The following is a 20,750-nucleotide window of genomic DNA, read 5'->3' as shown; positions in this document are numbered from 1 at the left end:
TCGTGCTAACATGCTGGAATTACCTCTGAGCCTGTTTTCCACTGCCAGCTTGGGACTCCAGAACCCTGCCTTGTTGAGCCAGACATGCTAGTATGCTGCAACTTAGACCCAGCTCTGGTCCACACCCCCAGTGCTACAGACTTTAACCAAAAACTGCTCAGCAAGTCACCTATCTCCAGCACCCAGATACCCAGTTTCCAGTGGGATCCAAACTCCAAATAAATCCATTTCACTCTGTATAAAGTAGATATAGAGAGATGCACAGCTGTTTGCTCCCCCACTTACTTACTCTGGGTTTAATAAAATCACTTCTGTTTATTAGTAAGTATAAAAAGTAGGATTTAAGTGATTTCAAGTAATATCAGACAGAACAAAGTAAGTTACCAAGCAAAATAAAACAAAATATGCAACTCTAGGCCTAATACATTTAAGAAACGGAATGCAGGTAAATCTCACGCTCAGAGATGTTCCAATAAGCTTCTTTCACAGACTAGACTCCTTCTTAGTCTGGGCGCAATCCTTTCCCCTGGTACAGTTCTTGTTCGTTCCAGCTCAGGTGGTAACTAGGAGATTTCTCAGGACTGCAGCCCCCTTTGTTCTGTTCTACCCCCTTTTATAGCTTTGGCACAAGGCAGGAATCTTTTGTCTCTCTTGGTCCCTACCCCTCCTTCTAAATGGAAGAGCACCAGGTTTAAGATGGATTCCAATACCAGGTGACATGGTCACATGTCCTGTGAGATCCCCAAACCTCCATTCTTTCTGGCCTGACTCACAGGTACACAGGAAGGCTTGCAAGTAAACAGAGCAATTCACAACCAATTGTCCTGGTTAATGGGAGCCATCAAGATTCCAAGCCACCATTAATGGCCCATACTTTGCATAGTTACAGTAGGACTTCAGAGTAATACTTCATATTTCTAGCTTCAGATACAAGAATGATACATTCATATAAATAGGATGAACTCAGTGGATTATAAGCTTTGTAATGCAACATCACAATAGCATACTTCCGTTTAAGTGTAAAAGGGAAGAGCTGGAGGAACTGTGTCCCAGAAAACTTTCAAACAGAATTCTTTTCAAGCGCTCTTCCTGCTGTGATGCAACTATGTACCATGCCCAGGGCTCTACCTAAAAGCGCAATCTTGACCTAAATAACCTACTAAACAAAATTATTTCTGTAATAAAATTGTTCATGTTTTCTAGTAAGGGATTGGCACATGCATGAAAGTGTCCTTAATTTCCCTGTTGTGCTGCAATATGGTAAGGAATATCAAAAAGGGGGGTGGCAGGCATGGAAAGGTACAAATCTGCAAGCTGCTGTCAGAACAGAAACAAAGCAGTAGTAAATGCCTTTGGGGAAAAAAAGCCATGTAAAATATTTGTAAACATTTCAGGTCAGTGGCAACAGTAAATCAGCAAGAGCAGGTTCCATGTGCTCTGAATCTGTGTTTAATCCATGGCTAACACTAAGCACTGGAAACCTCATTTACAACACAGCTGCAAGCCAGTTGGTGGGTGCAAAAAAAAAAAAAAAAAAAGCAAACTTAGAAGACAATGTGGTTTATGCTTAAACCTTGACTTTGGCTTTAGATAGCATTGTCAGATCACTTTACTCAGATACGCTTTCAGGCGTCCAGGGTTTGTTAGCAGTCACATTAAGTACTGGGTTTTATTTTCACAACTAAGAATGCAAGCCGTTTTGTGCCTCTATGGTAATCAGGAAAGAAATCCTTGGTAGCCAGAAAGCTTGCATTAAATATGGATGAGGTATTTTATTGGACCAACAAGTTGTCTCTCTAGTATCCTGGGACCAACACAGCTACAACAACACTGCATTAAATATGTAATTTACAGTCAACAAGGTTTTAGACTCAGCCTTCCTGTTACAGTATTACATGGCCCTTCCCCCTACTTATTGCTGGCTGATAATGTGGAACTGTACAACTAAGAGCATTGAAATTACATTTTCCTCCATAATTACGGGCAATGCTAGGATACCAGTCATGCATTCAGCAAGATCCTCATCTGCTGTGAATTGGCATAGATCCAGTGAAGGCAATGGAGCTATCCTGATTTACACAAGCTGAGGGTCTGACCCACAAGGTATCTGCACCCTCTACTGTCAGAAGATAAACACATGAACTCTACAAATCATACATGAATCACAGCACGTATTGTCATTCCTTATAAGGCAGTCAATGTGCAGGACTAAACTGTGTTTTACAAACATTAAATAGCAAAAAGGGGTAGAGATACATAACTGTGCACTAAAAAAAGTAATTATAAATGTAGGCCCTTGTCCTGCTTGATGGCAGTGGGATTGCTCATGAAAACAGGCATCAATACCTCATGTTAAAATGCTTGCAGGCTTGGACCTGACAATTTTATATTCATGAGTGTTGCCAACTCTCATGATTTCCTCACAAATAATAAGATTTTTGGTTGGGTATGGAGCCAGTCTTCACATGACAAAAGATGTTGCAGCCCCCTTGGGAATTTCAGCCCTGCCTAGGGGAAGTCTCCTTCTGATTGGCCTCTTGGGGCATAGCACCCAGTGGATGCTGCTGCAGGAGGCAGGTAGAAGTCTTTCCCCTTCCTCCTTTCAGGAGCCAAGAGGAGGTTTTGGGTGGGAGAGACAGGAGAGAAGCAGCCAGCATCATTTTCAAAAGAGGGGAGGGGAGGGGAAAATCCAAAGACAGACCAAAACCCACACTGTATATATTTTTAAAATCTCAGGGTTTGGAGGCCAATCTCATGATTTTTGGGACTTTAGGGTTGGCAATACTGTCATTATGATGACATATTTTATATTAACTGTTTACATACTCAAATAGAGAATTATTTCAGTATTGCATACATCAGTTCTTCTGTTTTCTTGGCTTCTTGTTTGTTTTTGAGTGCAATTCAAGGTAGTGGGTTTTCATGGATTCCCAAGGCCAGAAGGGACCATTGTGATCATCTAGTCTGACCTCCTGTATAGCACAGGCCATTGAACTTCCCCAAAATAATTCCTAGATTGTATCTTTTAGAAAAATATCCAGTCTTGATTTAAAAGTTGTTGGCAATGGAGAATCCATCATTACCCTTGGTAAATTGTTCTAATGGTTAATTATTTTTACTGATAAAAAGTTATGTCTTTTATTTACAGTTTGAGTTTGTTTCGCTTCAACTTCCCACCATTGGGCAGTGTTAAGTCTTTTCCTCATACATTGAAAAGTGTATTATTAAATATTTGTTCCCCATGTAGCTTGTAATCACATCATCCCGAACCTTCTTTGTTAAGATAAATAGATTGAGCTCCTTGACTCTATCACTATAAAACAGATTTTCTATTGCTTTAATGATTCCTGTGACTCTTCTCTGAACCCTCTTCAATTTTTCAACAGTCTTCTTAAATTGTGGGCACCAGAGCTGCACACAGCATTACAGCAACGGTTACACCAGTGCCAAATACAGAGGTAAAATAAGCTTTTATTCCTATTTGAGATTCTCCTGTTTATGCATCCAAGGATAACATTAGCACTTTTGACTACAGCATCACACTAGGAGCTCATGTTCCTCTGTTTGTCCAGCGTGACCCCCAAATCTTTTTTACAGTAACTGTTTCTCATGATAGTGTCTGCCATTGTGTAGTTTGCTTGTGCCCAGTTTACCATGTGATTCAGATCGCTCTGTATCAGTGACTTGCCTTCTTCATTATTTACCACTCCCTCAATTTTTGTGACATCTGCAAACCTTATCAGTGATGATTTTATGCTTTCTTCATGGTCATTGACAAAAATGTTAAATGGCATAGGGCCAAGAACAGATCCCTGCAGGACCCAACAATAAACACAGCCATTCATTGATGATACCCTGTGTACAATTATCTATCCATTAGCCAGTTTAATTTATTTAATGTGTGCCATGTTAATTTTAGATAATTCTATTTTTTTAATCAAAATGTCATGCAGTACCAAGTCAAATGCCTTACAGAAGTGTAAGTATATTATGTCAACACAATAACCTTTATCAACCAAGCTTGTAATATCATAAAAAAATGAAATTAGGTTGACAAGTTCTATTGTCCATAAACCTGTGTTAACTGGCATTAATTATTACCTTTTCTTCATTCATTATTAAGTGAGTCCCGAATCAGATCCATTATATTGCCTGAGGTCGAGGTCAGACTGACAGACCTATAATTACCCGAGTCATCCCATTTCCTTTCTTACAAATTGTCACAGTTTGGCTTTTTTCCAGTCTTCTGGAAGTTCCCCAGTGTTCTAAAACTTATTGAAAATCAACATTAACAGTTCAGTGAGCTCCTCAGTCAGTTCTTTTAAAACTCTTGCATGCAAGCTATTTGATTTTAAAAATGTCTGACTTTAGTAGCTGCTGTTTAACATCCTCCTGAGATACCAGTGGAATGGAAAGAACACTATAATCATCATTAATCTACAAAGTCTCTTTAGTCTGTTTTTTGACTATCTGAAACCTCCTTGCATCCAGTGAAGCATGCTAATTGGAGAGATTAGCTGCGGTGCTCCCATTGAGAGTCCCTAAGGTTTGCCTAGACTACAAAGATTTGCACCAACGTAATTTCCTCAACAATATTATTGGAGAGAAACAGACCCTGCTGTTTGTAACCAACAGGCACAAACTGATGTACTTTAGTCACATCAGGTGCAGACATAGAAACTTTCTTGAGGTTATTGTCATGAAAGGAATGGTGGTGGGTCATTGTAGCAGGGACAACCAGCAAAAAGATGGATGGATGGTGTGCAGCAGATCATTAGGAGGTAAGCTGCTGAATGCTCCCTAATAATGGATCAAGAAGGCTTCCACAAATTCTGCTATGATGCCACCAATATTCAGACATTTGGATCCGATTTGGATATGGATTGAGCCCTCTTTAATGTTTTTAATGAAGTAAATACTAATGGGAATTGTGTGATCATGGGAGACTTTAACTTCCCAGGTATAGACTGGAGGACAAGTTCTAGTAATAATAATAGGGCTCAGATGTTCCTGGATACGATAGTTGATGGATTCCTTCACCAAGTGGTTGCTGAACTCACAAGAGGGGATGCCATTTGAGATTTGGTTTTGGTGAGCACCTTATAGAAGAAATGGTTGTAGGGGACAACGTTGGTTCGAGCGATCATGAGCTAATTCAGTTCAAACTAAATGGAAGGATAAACAAAAATAGATCTGTGACTAGGGTTTTTGATTTCAAAAAGACTAACTTTGAAAAATTAAGGAAATTAGCTAGGGAAGTGGATTGGACAAGAAAACGTGTGGATCTAAAGGCGGAGGAGGCCTGGAATCACTTCAAGTCAAAGCTGCAGAAGCTATCGGAAGCCTGCATCCCAAGAAAGGGGAAAAAATCATAGGCAGGAGTTGTAGACCAAACTGGATGAGCCAGCATCTCAGAGAGGTGATTAAGAAAAAGCAGAAAGCCTACAAGGAGTGGAAGATGGGAGGGATTAGCAAGAAAAGCTACCTTACTGATGTCAGAACATGTAGGGATAAAGTGAGAAAGGCCAAAAGCCATGTAGAGTTGGACCTTGCAAAGGGAATTAAAACCAATAGTAAAACATTCTATAGCTATATAAATAAGAAGAAAACAAAGAAAGAAGAAGTTGGACTGCTTAACATTGAGGATGGAGTGGAGGTTAAGGATAATCTAGGCATGGCCCAATATCTAAACAAATACTTTGTCTCAGTCTTTAATGAGGCTAATGAGGAGCTTAGGGACAATGGTAGGAAGACAAATGGGAATGAGGATATGGCGGTAGATATTACCATATCTGAGGTAGAAGCCAAACTCGAACATCTTAATGGGACTAAATCGGGAGGCCCAGATAATCTTCATCCAAGAATATTAAAGGAACTGGCACATGAAATTGCAAGCCCATTAGCAAGAATTTTTAATCAAACTGTAAAACTCAGTGGTTGTACCTTATGACTGGAGAATTGGAGAATTGCTAACATAGTTCCTATTTTTAAGAAAGGTAAAAAAACCGATCCGGGTAACTACATTCCTGTTAGTTTGACATCTGTAGTATGCATTGTCTTGGAAAAAATTTTGAAGGAGAAAGCAGTTAAGGACATTGAAGTCAATGGTAATTGGGACAAAATACAACATGGCTTTACAAAAGGTAGATCGTGTCAAACCAATCTGATCTACTTCTTTGAGAAGGTAACAGATTTTTTAGACAAAGGGAATGCAGTGGATCTAATTTACCTTGATTTCAATAAGGCATTTGATACGGTTCCACATGGAGAATTATTAGCTAAATTGGAAAAGATGGGGATCACTATGAAAATTGAAAGGTGGATAAGGAACTGGTTAAAGGGGAGACTACAGCGGGTCACACTGAAAGGTGAACTGTGAGGTTGGAGGGAGGTTACCAGTGGAGTTCCTCAGGGATCAGTTTTGGGACCACTCTTATTTAATCTTTTTGTTACTGACCTCGGCACAAAAAGCGGGAATGTGCTAATAAAGTTTGCGGGTGACACAAAGCTGGGAGGCATTGCCAATACAGAGAAGGACCGGGATATCATACCGGAGTATCTGGATGACCTTGTAAACTGGAGTAATAGTAATAGGATGAAATTTAATAGTGAGAAGTGTAAGGTCATGTACTTAGGGATTAATAACAAGAATTTAAATTATAAACTGGGGACTCATCGATTAGAAGTAACGGAGGAGGAGAAGGACCTTGGAGTATTGATTGACCACAGGATGGCTATGAGCCGCCAATGTGAAAAAAGCTAATGTGGTCTTGGGATGCATCAGGCGAGGTATTTCCAGTAGAGCTAAGGAGGTGTTAGAACCGTTATACAAGGCACTGGTAAAATCTTATCTGGAGTACTGTGCGCAGTTCTGGTCTCCCATGTTTAAGAAGGATGAATTCAAACTGGAACAGGTACAGAGAAGGGCTACTAGGATGATCCGAGGAATGGAAAATCTGTCTTATGAAAGGAGACTCAAGGAGCTTGGCTTGTTTAGCCTAACCAAAAGAAGGCTGAGGGGAGAGATGATTGCTATCTATAAATATATCAGAGGGATAAATACCACAGAGGGAGAAGAATTATTTAAGCTCAATACCAATGTGGACACAAGAACAAATGGATATAAACTGGCCATCAGGAAGTTTAGACTTGAAATTAGACGATGGTTTTTAACCGTCAGAGGAGTGAAGTTCTGGAACAGCCTTCCAATGGAAGCAGTGGGGGCAAAAGACATATCTGGCTTCAAGACTAAGCTCGATAAGTTTATGGAGGAGATGATATGATGGGATAGCCTAATGTTGGCAATTAGTTGATCTTCGGCTATTAGTGGTAGATATGCCGAATGGCCTGTGATGGGATGTCAGATGGGGTGGGATCTGAGTCACTACAGAGAATTCTTTTCTGGGTGTCTGACTGGTGAGTCTTGTCCACATGCTCAGGGTTTAGCTGATCACCATATTTGGGGTCGAGAAGGAATTTTCCCTCCGGGCAGATTGACAGAGGCCCTGGGGGTTTTTCATCTTCCTCTGCAGCGTGGGGCATGGGTCACTTGCTGGAATATTCTTTGCACCTTGAAGTCTTTAAACCATGATTTGAGGACTTCAGTAGTTCAGACATAAGTTAGGGGTTTGTTACAGGAGTTGGTGGGTGAGATTCTGTGGCCTGCGTTGTGCAGGAGGTCAGACTAGATGTACATAATGGTCCCTTCTGACCTTAAAGTCTATGATTCTATGAAAGATTCCCACACACTGGTTTTAGATAAAGCAGAAACAAATTAATAACTACAAAAGATAGATTTTAAGTGATTATAAGGGCTAGTACCCAGAGCAAAGCAGCTTACTTAGCAAAGAAATAGAAAACCCAAACTAAGTTTAACATACTAAATACATTGGATATAAATAGCAGATCCTCACCTTAACTAATGATACAAGCAGGCTGCAGATTCTTAAGGAGCAAGCTGCACTTGCTTACAGCTTGGAATCCCCACGTGTTCCATTCACAGGCTAAAAATCCCTTTAGCCTGGGCCCAGCACTTCCCCCAGTTCAGTCTTTGTTCCTCAGATGTTTCCGCAAGTCTTCCTGGGTGGGGAGTCAGTGAAGAACCAAGATGATGTCACTCCCCTGCCTTATACAGCTTTAGCATAGGGCGGGAACCCTTTGTTTCAAAGGTTGGTTCCCACGCCAGTAAGTGGAAATATACTGACATCCCAAGATGAAGTCAGACACCAGGTGACGTGGTCACATGTCCCCGTAGTGTCACAGCAGCCACTACTCGGAAGCTGTCTGTAGCATCCTCAGGAAGGCTCCCTAGGTGGGAGATAAGCTTCTCCTAAGGCCTATTGTTTCTTCCTAATGGCTCATTAACCTGAATGTGCCCTTCCCAGCCAGCCATCTAGACTCAGCGCATTCTGCCTAGTGGGCGTTGCCCCAGTGTAACTACATTTTGAAATACAAAAACATAGTCAATATTCATAAATTTGGGTACAAAAATGACACAAGAATACAAATAGGATAATCATATTCAGCAAAACATAACCTTTTCAATGATATCTCACACAACCTATCTTGCATAAAATATATAACTGTCATAATCATATCATAATATCACTTTGAAGACTATGGGATACGGTGTCACAACTACCAACATCTGATATTTATAAAACAGCTCATGTGTGGTCTGTTTTATATGCTTTTTTGTGCTGCATCAGCTGTTATAAAAGGATGTAACTCCATTAAAGTCTGTGAGGCTACACCATTTTATATAAGGTGTACTCCTGTGGGGATTCTGCATGACTGCGTGCTTGCAGAAAATGCCCCCCCCATGGGTGCAGTGTTTGGGGGGGATTTCCCCCCTCCAAACAGAGGCGAGGCATGGGGGGCACGCAGGGTTATGTGCCACTACCCCCCTCGTTTCTGCAAGCGCAGAGCTGCCCAGCTGAAGGAGGTTGTGTCTGGGCTCCACAGTCAGATGACTCTGCAGCTGAACGCCGCTCCTGGGTGCTAGTGCTAGTCATGCTCCCCTTCTGTGTGCTGGGAGCCTTCCTGTTTTCTGTGCAACAGTAAGTGCCTGTGGTGGGGCTGGGTAAGGGGTGGTTGGGGAAAATGAGGGAAGAGGGGTGAGGGAGTGGGGGGAAGAGGCAGTGGGGAAGGAAGGGGGTGGAATAGGACAGGGGGAGGGAATATGGGAGTGAAGGTAGAGGGATGGAGAAGAAAAGGGGATAGGGAAATCACTGGGAGAAGCGAGAGCCCAGTATGCAGTGTCCCCTTGGCAGCAGCTGGGGCTCCCCCATTAAGCAGGCCCATCAAACCCTCATCCTGACAAGCCCTACCCCCCTATGAAAAGCCTCCCACCCTCAGACCCCCACCCCACTGATCCCCAACCAGCTGCACCTGGACCCCCACCCCATCAAGCCCCACTGCCCCAGCACCTGGACCCCCCATTAAGCCCCCACACCCAGACCCACTGCTGAGCCCCATCTCCCCACACCCAGACCAGCCCTACAGAGTCCCATTGCCCCTGCACCCGCATCCCCGCAATGAACCCCTTGCATCCAGATCTCCCTCTGAGCCACCTGCACCCAGATTGCCCCACACAGAAACCTTTCTCCCCACACTTGGATCCCCCCACACTAAGCCCCTTCATACTTGGATCCTGCTGAGCTGAGCCTGCTTACCCACACCTGGCGCAGAGGAGCAGGGCCCCGGAGTGTTTCTGGGGCAGGCCCAGCCCTTGTACTGTGTCAGGGTCAGGTGCAGCTTCACTGACGAGTTCCTATACCAGGGGAGGTGGGGGCTTCAGGGTGATCTCCCACCTTAGTGCAGGCAGTGGCCTGTGCTCGCCACTGCCATGCTGGAGCCACGTTTATTTACTGGCAAATAAAATTTGCAGAATTTTAAAATATTGTGCGCATAATTTTTAATTTTTTTGGCGCAGAATTCCCTCAGGAGTAAAGGTGAAGATCTGGCCCAGTGTTTGAAGACTCTAATTTCACATGAAAATTTAGTCTCTTAAAATGAAATCTGGAAAAATAAATTAAAAAAGTCTGACATGAAAGTAGAACTGGGGTAAAAACTGAAAGACGTGTTTCCCAGTTCTCCCCTCCACAATTTTTTGTTGAAATTTTTTCTTAAAAAAAACCATTTGATCAGCTACAGAGCTGTTGAAAAATAGCAAAGATTTTGCTGACTTCTTTATTTTTCTTTCAATTTTTCATTGACATTTCAAACAAATTCAACCAACCTACATAAAAATCTGAAGCGTAATTCTGGGAACAGAATTTTACCTCTGTGTGTGAGGTAAAAAAGGAAATAGATAGATACACAATTAAACACTGAAATAAGAACTAGTTTTCAGGGAGAAAAACGTAGTTTATGATGATTAGTCAAATCTTTCAGGTTCCCTTATTTTTATCTAAATGACAGCAGCCATACTCACATCTATAGAATAACCAGTGTTGAACTGCAGCTTGTTTGGTCACAATCTAACTTTCCATGTGTTCAGTGAGGTGACAGTTATTGTAATTACCGCATACAAAAGCATCTTTTTTAGCACAGCTGTGACAATACCAATGAAGTAGCTGTCGGCAACATTACATCCTTTCCCCCCGTCTTTCCAAAGAAAGTAGAGCTAATCAGTTAATTCTGGTTTGCAAGGTCAAGTCTGGACAAGTTTGATTATATTTTTTCCATATGCAAGAGACTAGGGAGATATTTAATTTCAAGTTTCACTGCTGAATATTATTGTGCTAGCATGAAGTAATTCAACAACTTCCCTATCCCAGGCATATCATAGTTGTAGCCTCGTGCTTATAATGTAAACAGAAAATAGGAGGTGTTTGCTACAATTACATATTGCAGAAATGTCCTTACCTGTATTAAAAAGTGATGGAAACAATCATTGTCCTGAAGGCTGGAGCAAAGCTCAAATAAAAGAAAGTCAGCTAAAGCACAGCAGAATCTCTCTCTTTCTTAGGGTTATATACAGCACCGTCACCATAGCAACCAAGTGCTTAGACTCTTCAGCGCAAACCTGTGCTTAGGACCTTCCATCTTTATCTGAGTGTAACTCTTTGAATCAGTTTTCCAGGGCAAATACTCTACAATTTGAAACTCTTTGTTCATTAATATTCCTTGATATTTGGTTTAAAATGGGTTGTTTAGGTGAACGCTTCTGCCAGGGTATCATTTACTAGAATATTTGGGGAAAGCAAACATAATAGAGTTGAATTTGTTTTTTTAAAACAAATATATATAGAAAATCTATTGCTGCCTTTGCCTTCTGCCAGTGGCTTGTTGGGGGAGTACCATGCTTGTTTAAGTATTTGTTACTTGTAATGCTCAAAAATCATGAGTCTAATCCCCCCCAAATCATGAAATAAATTTTTGATTATTTTGCCTTCAGGTTTTTCAGCCTTTTAGGGTTCCCACAAGTCAAGTTTTCAAGATTTTCTCTGAAGCCATGGGGGCTAGAAATTTAACTTAAAAAAAATGAAAGCTGAGATTCTCATGGAATCATGTGTCTCCAGTAGTTGGTGCTTTAAGTACAAGTCCAGTTATCATGAGTCTTAAGATAAAATTTCAACGGTTGGCAACACCGATGTCTGGCTGCTTCTTCCCAATGTTGGCTATGGGTATAATAAATTCAGACTGTATACAACCCAGTGGTCTCACCTTGAACATGCTTGCTTTCCTTCTTCCATGGTGTCTAGTGGAGGGCTGCTGAAGAGGCTTCTTCCATTGCATTGAGGGGGATAGAAAGCTGCCCCTACGTGGGATCTCTGCCACTCAGCTTCACAGTCAGAGGCTAATGAAACTCAATCTACCTGGATTTTCCAAGAGAAGATTAAAAGGTGACTTGATCATGGTCTTAAATTTCTACATGGGGAAAAGATTTCTGATAGTAGAGGGCTCTTTCATCTCGCAGACAAAGGCATAACAAGATCCAATGGCTGGAAACTGAAGCTAGACAAATACAGTCTAAAATAAGATACAACTTTTAAACGGTGAGGGTAATTAAGTCTTTAAACACAGATTGGCTACCTTTCTAAAAGATATGCTGTAGGTCAAACAGAAGTTATGGGCATGCTATAAGAATCACTTGGTAAAACATTATGGCTTGTTTATGCAGGAGTTCACACTAGAATTCAGGGGTGGCTAACCTGTGGCTCTGGAGCCACATGCTGCTCTTCAGAAGTTAATATGCGACTCCTTGTATAGGCACTGACTCCAGGAATGGAGCTACAGGCGCCAACTTTTCAGTGTGATGGGGGTGCTCACTGCTCAACCCCTGGCTCTGCCCCCACTCCACCCCTTCCCAACCCCTCCCCTGAGCCTGTCGTGCCCTCACTCCTCCCCTTTCCCTCCCCCCAGAGCCTCCTGCAACCACAGGTGGGGCTGCCAGTGGGTGGGAGGTGCTTGGAGCAGGGTGTGAGAGTTGATGGGCGGGCTGCTGATGTATTAATGTGGCTGTTTGGCAATGTTCATTGGTAAATTCTGGCTCCTTCTCGGACTCAGGTTGGCCACCCTTGCACTAGATGATCATGGTAGTTCCTTCTGGGCTTATAAACTATGAATCTGTTTATTAATAGTGAGATGGTGAGTTACTGATTGGTGGGTGGTGACAATGAGATCTTCATGCACCTCTTTCTTCTGATTAATTCTGCTGAGTTAACAGCAGCTCCTCAGTGTATGGCCTCCAAGGAACCCTAGAGTGGACCACATTTTAATAAAGAACTTGTCTTGTGGACCAGCCAGTCTCCCATTCAGAGTTGCATGGACCAACTCCTTTCACTGGCGATGGAATAAACATCTGTGCATCAACTACAACAATTAAAGTATTTAATTAGGTTAATGGAATTTAGTAGCTAGAAATAAGGAGCCATGTGACCAGCTCTCTCTCAGCAGATCAAAAGCAAGTGCTCCATGTACCATCAGTGGTCCAAACACCCTTCCATGAGAACTTCAGACTAATGCGCACTAACAACTGGTTTGCTGTGACTGGGGAGTAAATGCTAGGTCCTGCAGTATCCACAGTAGTCATTATTCAGCTGCTTACTAGGGCTTTAACACCGAAGTCATCAGTTTTGACCAATGTTCTAGTATTCATTGCCAGGTAGATGTTACTGGAATATGCTCATGTTTGGATGGTCACTTGGGAGTGGTCTGACATTCTATAGAGGTGCTAATAGCATACTTACATCATAGTATTTGAATGCCTTTCAGTTGCTTTAAGCAATGTGACTACACATTTGTCATGTGTTGGTTTGTTTTCTCATTCCCTCCCCGGGGGGAGAAGTGTGTACAATGGCATGTCTTGTTTTGGTGAGGATTTTTAAAAAATATACATCTTTTTATTTCTTTGTGTAAGAGAAGGTAAGGTCAAAGAAATGTACCCTGCATCTAGAGCAGAATATGGTGAGGTTTGTGATAGTCCCTAATTCCTGGGGAGTTCATTTCACAGTCTCAAACTGGTCCCCAAGAAAGTAGAGTTGTTGACCACAATCTTCATCCTGGAGCGTTAGGTGGTCTTTTAGATATCTGGGGCCCAGGCCACTGAGTGCCTTGAAGATCAGGACCAAGACCTTGAACTTGATTTGAAATTCTATGGGAAGCTGGTGTAGAGAGTGGAGAATAGGTGTGATGTGCTCGCAGTAGCTGAGGAGATGCACTACGGTATTCTATACTACTTGGACTTTCCTAGTGTTGATGTCTTTGTGCCCAGGTATATCACATCACTGCAGTCCATCTGAGAGGTAACAAAGGCATGAATAATTAAGGCCAGGCATCATTTGCCAGGATGGGATGGAGTTTCCTAGCCAACCAGAGATGGTGGAAAGTGTTACTCATGCATGTTGCTATGTGATAGCTTAACATCAGCGAGGAATCCAAGAGTATGCCTAAACTAGAGACCGAATTGACCAATTGTGAGTGTGTATCTTCAACCAAAGCAGACTGCAAGCTCTTCAAAGTGCTTTTCTTTGCCCACCAACATCATTTCTTTCGTGTTCAGCCAGCTGCTCTTCATCTATGAGTTAATCTCATCCAAGCAATGGGCCACCTTTGTGGTAGTGGTATAGCTGTATGTGGTGAAGGATAAGTAGAGCTGTGTGCCACGTGCATCTTGCTGGCACTTAAGTCAATGTTGTCTGGCCAGCTCATGTATTTGGTTGCCTGTAGATACTGAAAAGATGGGTCTAGTGGTAGAGGTGGTTTCCCATCATTACTCGCTGGGCGTGTCCCTCCACTTAGGTTGCAAACTATTTTAGCACATTACCCTGGCCCCCCTGACCCACCTCCCAGGTGAGAGAGCAGAATCTCATGGACAACATTGTCTTATGTGGCTGTTGAGGTATTGTGGTGGCTCATTTGCCAAGAGATACGGGCTTCTGTTTTATACAGACAATAAAACATCTATTTTTACAGCATGTTTGCACACATTATAACAAAGGATCACTTTGTTTATTTCTTTCCTACTAGTTTCACTGTGATAACATCTGTCAAACAACAAATAACAACACATGAATTGTTTGTATAAATATTAATGAGGGTACTATATTCGTCATGGAGAGGAGATCAAAGTAAATCTCATATAAGCTTTTACATTTTTAATATCTTTTATTATTTAAGGAAGATTACTTTTACTCACATCATTTCTTTACCTATTGCCTTGCTTACTGTGTGTGTGTGTGTGTGTGTGTGTGTGATTCCATTACTGGAGTAAATACAACTGGCTGGTGAAAATATTCTGGGGGGTGGGGAGGGCTGAACCTGCCCTGCATTCACCCCACAGTGGCAGCTCCAGTCCTGTGGGGCTGGGCCTGAGCCTGGCTCCCACTCCAACTCATTAGGTCTCCCACTTGCAGATTCAGAGGCACCCACAATAGTGTGACTTGACTTGTGTGCAGGTGAGACCCTCCCCACAATGCTCTGCCCCTACCTGAAGCTGCTGGATGTGGGGCTTCAGGATCTCCCCCTTCCCCTGGAACTCTCCTCCCATCGCAACAATAATCTCAGGGTTATTCTCCTCCCCAGGGACTACCATCAGTTTTTAATCCATTTAATATGATTATAATATATTCAGTATTTTCAATTATACTCTGATTTGTTATAATTTTATGTGTTTAAATCAGAACGTCGTGCAATACTAAGTTAAACGCTTTACCAAAATCTAGTATATTATGCAAACGGTTACCTTTTGTCAACTAAATTTCTGATCTCACCAAAAAAGTTGGTTTGTTTGACCAAACCTATTTTGCATTAAGCCAAGTTGATTTGCATTAATTATGCTACTACCCTTTAGTTCTTTACTGATTGTGTCCCAAATCAGCTTTTGATGTATGATATACATATGCATACACCTAGCACTGCTTCATGTACATTCCCCACACCCCCCACGACCCTGACAAGTAGCTGTGCACAAATTTAAACTCGTGCACTGTCAGCTTTCGAGTCTGCACACAAGGTGGAAAATTAGAGGTAATGTTGGTTTACACTGTGGAAAAGTTTGAGAACCCCTGCTTTAACAGACAAGCGACTTTTGTTGATGTTCTCTGGCTGCAAGTCAAATGAGAATCATTTGCCAGTTAAGTATCTTGGACTGATTTTAGATCACAGGCCTGTGCTCCAACACCACATGGTATGTGGCAGTAGAGCTGCAGGAATGCACTGTAACATCTTGCGACTCTGTGGCATCTCTTGTGAAGCCTCTATAAACTACACTATAAATCTCAGTTCTTACCTACAGATAATCACCTTGTGGCTATAGAGTAAAATTTTCGGTTGTTCAGGTTCTTCTAAAAATTTTACCCACATGCTGTAACATGTTTTCTATTGAGAATGAGCGTTTTCACGAACACAGTAGCTACTGACCTCTGGCTAACATTCATTCGCTACATATCATAGAATCATAGAATATCGGGGTTGGAAGGGACCTCAGGAGGTCATCTAGTCCAACCCCCTGCTCAAAGCAGGACCAATCCCAACTAAATCATCCCAGCCAGGGCTTTGTCAAGCCTGACCTTAAAAACCTCAAAGGAAGGAGATTCCACCACCTCCCTAGGTAACGCATTCCAGTGCTTTACCACCCTCCTAGTGAAAAAGTTTATCCTAATATCCAACCTAAACCTCCCCCACTTCAACTTGAGAGCATTACTCCTTGTTCTGTCATCTGGTACCACTGAGAACAGTCTAGATCCATCCTCTTTGGAACCCCTTTTCAGGTAGTTGAGAGCAGCTATCAAATCCCCCCTCATTCTTCTCTTCCGCAGACTAAACAATCCCAGTTCCCTCAGCCTCTCCTCATAAGTCATGTGTTCCAGTCCCCATATCATTTTTGTTGCCCTCCGCTGGACATTTTCCAGTTTTTTCACATCCTTCTTGTAGTGTGGGGCCCAAAACTGAACACAGTACTCCAGATGAGCCATCCTCCAGATCGTTAATGAAGATATTGAACAAAACAAGCACAGACTTACCCTTGGGACACTCTGCTTGATATCGGCTGCCAACTAGACATGGAGCCATTGATCACTACCCGTTGATCTAGCCAGCTTTCTATCCACCTTGTAGTCAAGTAGAAGTCTGTGCTAATCACATTAACTCTTCCCCATTTGGAGATTTACATGAGCAATTGAACAATGCTCCTGGTTCAGTGACCTTGATATAAAACCCCCATTCTTTTAATTCCCTGCCTGTAATGTAGCATATGATAATGAATACAAAAAGCAGCAGTGCATGTACGTTCTGCTGAAAATCACTATTCACGATCATTTCATATTGCACACAGTAACTCTGAAATGCTTACTTACTGTAATGTAATGGTTATATTTTTGTCAGAATAGACAGAGTTGAGCATCACATATCTTCTGTGCAAAACTTTTTTTTTGTGTGTGAAACCACCAAACTTCGCTCCACTAGCCCTGTCCTCTTTCCATTTTCCTGTTTTAAATAATGCCATCACCTTTTAGAATGCATCAGATGCTCATTCTATCTACTGGTATCCGCATATCTACTTCCCTGCATAGTCCAGAAAAATTACTGATTCTGGTATGACCAATTGTTAGAGCTTGTTGAAAATGTTCCATCAAAACTGGAAAATGGCTCTTCAGTTAAACAGATATTCTGACACTTGTTTCCATTTTCATGGAAAAGCAAACATTTCCTCAAGTTTGACAACCAAAAACGGGGGATGGGGGGATCAATTTTAAACCAAAATATTTTTTCATCTGAAGATTCAAAAATATTATGAAAAACAATTTTGTTTTTATCAAAAGTTTTCATGGGCTGGGATGGGTGGGGGGAATACTTTCTTGACCATGAAATCAACATCTCTGGTCATCACGTCCCTTATCCTTGCTAGAGCACCCATATTTATGGTCACTACTTTCCTCTATCCCCAATAATGTAGCACTGTGATGATATTCCATAAAGGGCTCACAGCTTTGCAAGAAATACCAGTGCAACCTCTTCAAATGAGTTCTTATGAAAATATCTGTCTATCTCCTGGCCTGACTGTCTCATCAGAACTCTCCAGAGACCAGTTATATTTATTTCATGTGAAATGTATAATTCTCTTTAATACCTGTGTTCTCATATGGGTAGGCCAGTCATTTTCATGAGGTGCTTTTACACATCACATTGCAATAATTTATGGGTATGGTGAAAAAGCAGGGAAGCAGGACTAAGAAAAAGAGGGTTATTTGCTCAGATTGCCTTTTCTGTTACAAAAAATCTCTTACAATGATGGTGCAGTGGTGTGCAAGGTTGGATGCTACATATATGAAAATGCTATTTATAGCACTACCAAGATTTTATGATTTGCTTTACTAAAATTATTTTATTTTACTTTATGACCAGTAAGAAGTGATATGTGCAACAGGGAGTCATCAAATGGTTTACCTTCATCCAGTGCACACTTAATTCATTCGCTTAGTGGAAACATAGTACAGTGATAGTGATGTGCAGTCAGTGTTTTAACAAGAGGTGTCATGAAAATTCTCTCTATTAGTCAGTGATAAAACCATGTACCACCCGTGTTCATGAGAGCTTGTGCAGACAAGGTATGAAGGAATGGGGAATCTATCACTTGTTTTCCCATTTCAAAACAAAGGAAGGAGGCACAATCATGACAAAGGAAACAGACTTCTACTTTAAGATGAAATTTGCTGCAAATATTTTTATTTTGTTCCTGAAAAATAAACTGTGCGTACTGGTGACATAGTGTGATGGCTAGTGGCAGTGCCAGCCTCTTCCTGGTGCGGGGGCTGAGGTGGGTTAGACAAAAAATGGGGGGGGGGATGCACCCTCCCCCACCACAAGCCCCCACCCCTTTCTGTGACCCTACCCCTTGCTCCTCCTTAGGTAAGTGCTGGCCCCTCCTTTCTCTCCTCCAAGGCTCAGCCCCCTAGCCAGGTTGGAATTTCGAAGCCAGAGCTAGGCAGTGGGGGGAAGCTGCTGCACTGGCTGATGCCATGGTGTGGGGATCCACAGCACTCCCCAATCTCCTCCTCCTGTTGTTGCTCCTTGGGGCAGGAGAGTGGCTTCTCCTCAGCTCCCAGCCGCCCTTCGACTGCTCACAGCCCATAACAGCCTCCCAGGTAGGAGGATACGGCTCTGGGTCTGGCAGAGAGCAGCAACCACAGAGTGCTGGGCCCAGAAGCCCAGGCTGGAGTGGGTCAGTCTGGGCTGCTGTGGGGAGCCCCGGACCCTCCACCTGCCCTGGGTGGCACAAACCAGTGGGCAGGGACCTGGGCCAGGACCTGCTCTCAGGCCCCCTGCCTGGACTTACTTCTGCACTGCTGCTGGCGGCAGCGCTGTCTTAAGAGCTGGGCGGCTGGAGAGCGGCGGCTGCTGGCCGGGAGCCCAGATCAGAAAGCAGCAGTGGAAAAGTAACATTTGACCTTTGTGCTAGGAGAGGTGGCTACAGAGGGGCTAAGGCAAATTTGGGGGTGGCTGTAGCCCCTGCAAGCCCCCCACAAGCGCTGCCCCTAATGATGGCCACTATCTTAGCCTACACTGTATGGATTGAACCAGGGCCAAAAGCATAAGGCTCTGTTGCTTCAGCTAAAGATCCAGGCTCCACAGCAGGGGGCTGTATCAGTTATCTCCGGCAGAACAGTCACAGAGACGAACCTGTAATATATGTGCTAAACCACTGGGTTACAATAGTACAGTGTTCCATGTATGGAAGAGGGTGAATACACTGTGGGTGAGGGGAAAATGTTTTCTGGATATAAATCTATGCATACACAGTTACCAGATTTACAGGGGTTTTATCCCATTTTAAGCAATAAACATCTCAAAGGTTATTTACGAAGTGCTTAACGCTTGGTAAATCCCTTATTCCATTTTATTTCTTAACTTTCATTATTTTGCTTTCCTGTGCTTATAGCATTTAGTTATTTTATTCTGCATTCTGTAATAAAATTTCAAAATCCCATTTTGCTATAGCATCGAGTGCCAAGCACTTTTCTGCTCAGTACAAGCTCTCTTTTTGTAAAAATCATGTCCTTTGCCACCTGGCAGCCTGTTCCTAATTCATGCGCATTTGATTACAGCTGGTAGAAAAAGCAGAGTTTTCCAAGGACACTGTGCAGACTTGCCCAGTGGAAATTATAACCTCTATAAATTGTTTAATGACCAAATGTTGTTTTCTCAGGCCTATTTCATCAGACCGCAGCTCTGGTGGAAGTACTGGACCTGCTGAGATGCCAGGATGACATGTCTAACCGGAATCACACTGAAGGTAACTAAACAGCTCTGATTTAGGATAGCTATTTCCATAAGTTTTTATTCCATTCCATAGTCAAAACTAAGGACATATTTATATTTGTTTTTGAAAAATCAAAGATCAATTGCTTTCAAATTCTCAAAGAATTGATTATTTAAATTCTTTTAAAAAGTATTATTTGTAGTATAGTAACATCCAGAGTCACCCACCCCCATCAGGATGGATGGCCCATTGTTCTAGGTGCTGGACAAACAATGCGTAAAAGAACAACCTCTGTCCCAAAGAATGTACAATCTGAATTAAATAATATGTACAATCTAAGTCAAAACACCATGATATTTTTTAAGTAGATGATCATTAAAATGAGATATACTATTTTAGGGACAGATTGTCATATCCTTGCTTAAATGGAATAATACTTTACTTCATAAGAATTCATATACTCTTTCTATCAGTAGATCTTAAAGCATATTACAAAGAAGACCAGCTGGGGAAACTACATCACAGGAAGACAAACTGACTTACCCAAGTGGCTAATGGCAGAACCAGGAATAGAACACAGGTCTTCTGAGTCCCACTCCATTACACCTTCCACTAGACTACACTGCGTCCTCTTAGTCCCGTTGGTTTTAGTCCTAGTGCTCAAGAAGTAAGGTACTATTAATGTAAATAAGGCTAGCACAGTATGGCTCACAGGGAGAAACTAATAGCATCAGTAAACTTTGATGCCAATAATATTCTTTAACTTGCACTTTTCTATCTTATGCCAGTTCATATTTTAAATTGTTTTGCCTAATTATCTGGTTATTATTTCATATGTTAGAAAATATATTTTGAGATGAAAGACTCAAGAAATACAAGTGTCTCACATAGGGCAGGTCTACACTACATGGAAAAGTCGATTTAAGCTACGCAATTTGAGTTACTTTAGTAGCATAACTCAAGTCAACGTAGCTTAGATCTACTTACCGCGGGGTCCACACCTTGCTGGGTCGACGGGAGAAATGTTCCCGTCGACTCCCCTTAC

At 42.1% G+C, this 20,750-nt stretch overlaps 1 long non-coding RNA gene across 1 annotated transcript in view; it reads left to right on the top strand.

Moving 5' to 3' along the window:
* The window catches only part of LOC141983821 (uncharacterized), a 44,711-nt gene extending 24,428 nt beyond the window's left edge, over positions 1–20,283 (top strand). The window contains exons 2-3 of the long non-coding RNA XR_012638530.1: positions 19,652–19,738; positions 20,179–20,283. This is a non-coding gene — a long non-coding RNA (uncharacterized LOC141983821). The remainder of the gene's footprint in view (positions 1–19,651; positions 19,739–20,178) is intronic.
* Positions 20,284–20,750: the final 467 nt, after the last annotated feature.

This window comes from Natator depressus, chromosome 3 (genome assembly GCF_965152275.1).
Source record: "Natator depressus isolate rNatDep1 chromosome 3, rNatDep2.hap1, whole genome shotgun sequence".
NCBI classification, from domain to species: Eukaryota; Metazoa; Chordata; order Testudines; family Cheloniidae; genus Natator; species Natator depressus.
The sequence above is the reverse complement of the archived record's forward strand: the minus strand, read 5'-3'. Positions and strand labels throughout refer to the sequence as shown.